Source organism: Apodemus sylvaticus, chromosome 1 (genome assembly GCF_947179515.1).
Source record: "Apodemus sylvaticus chromosome 1, mApoSyl1.1, whole genome shotgun sequence".
Taxonomy (NCBI): domain Eukaryota; kingdom Metazoa; phylum Chordata; class Mammalia; order Rodentia; family Muridae; genus Apodemus; species Apodemus sylvaticus.
The window spans coordinates 120,205,037-120,210,544 of NC_067472.1; positions in this window are offsets into that span (position 1 = coordinate 120,205,037).

Genomic DNA, 5,508 nt, shown 5'->3' on the forward strand with positions numbered 1-5,508 from the left:
GCAAACCCTCTTGAGAAGGGTACTGGATTTTTTATATTTGCAAAAGACAATGTTGAAATCACCAGTCCCTCCTACATCTGACCTTATATTATTACATAGCACAAGGTTATAAAGGTCTAAGAAAATGTTTTAGTTTCTTTTAAGTAATCACATATCTGAAGGTCATGAAAAAATAAATAATTTGTATCTAGCTGCTTAAATGTTTTTATGCCAGTATAAACACACACACAGAGATCTGTATGTATAAAATAAGAAAATTCTTAGTTAAGCATATAATTCATATTATATTACAATATACAATTTATAGTAAATATTCTTATATTTTATAATAATTTTCTTATCTTATAATAAATGCTATACTTATATAAATATTAGCTCTTTAGATGCTGAAAAAAACTTTGATAAAAATACAAAATACAATGCTTGCTCATGTCAAAAGTATTGGACAGATCAGGGATTAAACATAATACCAAAACATAATAAAAGAAATATATAGATCACTAAATGAAATGTCCAACAGTGCATAGAGTGAACTTGTAGAGTCTATCTTCAGTAGAAAGACAGGGAATCAAGTGGAGGGATAAGGTTGCCAAATGTTTTAGAGAAATACTTGTGTAGGTTCTCTTTATTCCCCAAGCTTATTTGGCTACCTCCCATCCAAATCTCAAGTTACTTGCATTTCATTATGTGTCTGCCTTTCTGTGATTCACATGTGTTTCTATGATCTCTCTCTGCACTCCTTAGTCATTACTTCAAACTCTGAGTCTCCTCTTCTTCTCTGTTTTCCCTCACTGATCAATGTTTAAAACTACTATCTTTTCTACCTAACCATTTTGTTTTCAGCTTTTATTGGCAAGTTAAAGAATAAAGAGTAAACATATTTATACATACCTGAGACAAAAAAAATATAAATTTAAATATTACAATACCATGCCCCAATTGAAACAAAATATGATGGTAATGAAATCAGAATTTGATTAATACAAGGGTAACTTTTACAAAGTACATGAAAATTTTATGGTTACACTTTGCTTTTTATGTCTTGATGAATTTTTCTTATATTAAATAATCAACATATAATAAGCACAATTATGAATACTATAAGGTCAGATTTATAGGATCATGTGTATTGAATAAATATATGGCAATTCTATTGTTAATCCTATCTTAGGGAGCTTGGAGTTTGGAATATAAATTATTCTCTATCCTAACTTGTATTACATAAAAATATTCTTAAACTTGAATGCATTATCTAGACCTAAAAAGCCTTCTCAAATTCTAAACAACTTAAATATTAATTGTGAGACTATAACTATCCAGTTCTGAAAACCATGAAAGATTTGAGAAAAAATAATTATATGAATAAGGAAGATGTGTAGATAAGCAGCTTCCTAACTGCTGAAATGACACATAGTTGGTATTCTGAACAGTCCAAGTGAAATATCTCTATAATGTTAGAGCATTTATTTTCAACGTTCTGGTATAGTATATCTGAGAGAAATATTTGTGAAACACTAATTATGAAGGACTTGCTTAACTGGCCTTGGCATTGCTTGGAAATCAACTTTTTCTACATACTTGTTTTGTAATTTTGGACAGCATTAAAACTACAGATGAAGTTAGAATATTTTATTTGCCCAATGGCAAACTTTCAATAATTAATGTCATCTCCAAATGGATGTTGTTCAATGTCCATCATCTTTTCAGAAGTGAATTTTGGGCACTTCCAGGAGTAACCCTTTCACATTGTCAAAAATATATTTTAGTAATGAAACTTCTTTAAATGCCATATTCTGTGGATCTGTGAGGCCCAAACCTATTCTTTCTTCTTGAGACAGATTGTTTTATTCGATATATTATTTATTTACATTTCAAATGATATCCCCTTTCCTGGATAACCCCTCCCCAAAAGTCCCATAAGCCCTCTTCCCTCTCCTTGTCCTTCAATCACCCCCTTCCTGTTTCCCTGTCCTGAAATTTCCGCACACAGCTGTGCTGAGCCTTTCCAGGACCAGGGACCTCAAGGGTTATGATGCTATATCAAGATGCAAACTAGACCTGCAGATAGAGAAATAAACATTTGGAACATAAGGATAACATTTACACAGTGCATAAAAACATTATGAATTTATTTCTCTAAGGAGATTTAAATGCTAGGACTCTTGTATTGATATAATGCATACTCTACAAGACAAAACATGCCAAGCCAGCCCATATTATTACACTCAGGAAAAATTTACATTTCAAATGATATTCCCTTTCCTAGATAACCCCTCCCAAAAGTCCCATAAGCCCTCTTCCCTCCCTCTGTCCTTCAATCACCCCCTTTTTGTTTCCCTGTCCTGGAATTTCCCTACACAGCTGTGCTGAGCCTTTCCAGGACCAGGGGCCTCAAGTGTTATGATGCTATATTAAGATGCAAACTAGGCATGCAGATAGATAAATGAACATTTGGAACATAAGGATAACATTTACACAGTGCATAAAAACATTATGACTTTATTTCTCTAAGGAGATTTAAATGCTAGGACTCTTGGATTGATATAATGCAGACTCTACAAGACAAAAGATGCCAGCCATATTATTACACTCAGGAAAAAATTAAATAACCTTTGGCACAGCTCTATCCACTGGAAAAGGTGAGACCCATGAAGCCAGCAGAGGTGCTTGATAGTATGCCTATATGTCTGAGCAGACTGCAGTAATCATTTTCCTTCTATTTCTAACATTGGCCTTTGGACTTTTCCTGTTGCATTCTCGGTAATGTACTGCATAATAAATCACTTCATGTATTTTCCTCAGGTTGTGATAACATGTCTAAGTGCTTTTAGGAAAATCCTAAAATGATCTTTATCATGGCACTGTTTGAAAATCATTCTTATATTGTAGAGCTCATTAAGCACAGATTCTCAAATAGGTAGATGAGGCCATTATTACCAGAATCTTAGTATCTGTCAGTAGCAAGTTCTAAGACCAGAAATGGTACAGGGTAAACCAACAAGTAAAAAACTGGGTAGGAAAACATATTTAATGGTTTCTTTTTATTACAACTAAGATCTTTCTGAAAATGTATTTTAAAGATAAAGTGTCATAGAGGGTACACACCTATAGGAAGAAAACTAATTTAATAAGAGAGTAAGATTCATTTTTCCTTCTTTATAGCATAGATGATGAGACATATAGTAAGATAGGTACTACTGTGTACTACTCATAAAAAGACTTGTTTGCATACTTTTTATTTGTCTGGCATGATATAATACTGTAAATATTGCCATAATAACAGTAGGCTGTCAAATATTGAATGCGTTTTCTTTGGTGAAGACATTGCTTAGATTGTTTAAATTGGAGGTATAGGGTTATTAACAAGAATATAATCTGTTCTATTTTTATGTTTTTATTGTAACTCAACCTGTAACTATGGCTATATAATGAAAAATCAAACATATAAACTCTACAACTTGGATAATAATTAGAATCTCTTTGTTCTCTGATTCTTGTACTATAAAGAAGCACCTGTTTCCTAGTTAGTCAGTACCACAGAATTTGCCTGATTGCTATTGACACAAGAGGTTAAGTTCACTTGACCATCACCTGACTTATTCTCTCTGCTCTCTGATCCCCATCTCCTCTGAAACCATGCTGATAGAAACAAGCCCTAGAGACTCTGCTAGGAAAGGCCCTATAGAAAGGCTCTCTGTACATTCTGAATGATGAAATTAAAATATTTGCAAAATAAATTCAAATTTCATCAATATTTATCTAGAAATTCACCCCCACAAAAGATGCTAGAGAAAAAGCCATAAGGGTGCTAACAATACACATCAAATATTGCAGCAAATAAATAACCTCAACAAGCAGGACCAAAAGAAGACATACACACAGAGACACACAGACACACACACACACAGACACACACACACACACACACACACACACACACATAAAACAGCACTTATAACATCAACAACAATAATAGAAATTAACAATAACTGGACACTGGGCACTGATACTTTTCAGTATCAATGGATCCAATTCTACAATTAAAAGATAAAGATTAATGGGTTAGATGTGAAATCAGGATCTATCCTTTATGCATACAACAAACACACTTCAATATTAAGAGGTGATATAAGCTCAAAGTAAAGGATTCAAAAAATATTCCATGCAAATGGTTCTATGAGTCAAATGTTATGTAAAAAATAAAAGCTTACGACAAAAATTGGTCTAAAGATATGGGCAAAGTACTTATTTATCATAGAAAAATTTCACCAAAATGAAAAAGCTGAAAGTACAGTTTTAACATAAGTTAAATATATAAAGGGACACTCACTTTTATAATAGAAACATTTCTATGGTTTAAATGACATACTGAACTGCACAATGATAATGGAATACTTCCAAAACCCACTATTAATAGATAGCTTATGCAGACAAGTAAAATTTTGCAATGGTGGAGGTGATTAGCATTAAAAAGCAAATGATAGCTATCCTGGGTTTTTTGTTGTTCCAGATGAATTTGAGAATTGCTCTTTCTAACTCTATGAAGAATTGAGTTGGGATTTTGATGGGTATTGCGTTGAATTTGTATATTGCTTTTGGCAAAATGACCATTTTAAATATATTAATCCTGCCAATTCATGAGCATGGGAGGTTTTTCCAACTTTTTAGTTCTTATTCCATTTCCTTCTTCAGAGTCTTGAAGTTCTTGTCATACAGATCTTTCACATGTTTGGTAAGAGTCACCCCAAGGTACTTTATACTGTTTGTGGCTATTGTGAAGGGTGTCATTTCCATAATTTCTTTCTCAGCCTCCTTATCCTTTGAGTATAGAAAGGCTATACTCAAAGACAACATAAGTAGGTCAAAGGGATACAAATTCGAAAGGAAGAAGCCAAACTCTCATTATTTGCAGATGATATGATATTTACATGCCAAATTTTGGCACTGCCATTCACCCTCCCAGAGATCTTCACCCCATCCCAATTGATTTCACCTCAGAGAAGATGCTCCCCATCATCAGGGATATGCCTGCAGAGGTATCAAGTCTCTACAGCATTTGGCATATCCTCTCCCACTGAAGCCAGATAAAGCAGTCCTCTCCTATATATTGTTTGAAGCTTTGAATCAAACCATGTATTCTTTTTGATTCATCATTTAGCTTCTGGCAGCTTGCCAGGGCCCAGGTTAGTTGACACTGTGGGTCTTCCTTTGGGGTTGCCATGATCTTCAGATTCTCCTAACCTTCCCCTAACACTTCCATATATGGCATGACCCTGGTCCTATGGTTAGAGGTGAGTATCTTCACTATACTTATCAGTTCACTGTACTAGAGTCTCTCATAGTACAGCCATGTTAAGGTCCTGTTTTCAACCACAACATATTGTTAGTACTAGTGTCAGCTACTGATTCCTACTGATGGCATGGACCCCAAGTTGGGATGGTCACTGATGGGCCTTTCTGTAGTAGGTAATAATTAAGAAAGAGTACCACCCTGCCAGGCATCTGAAC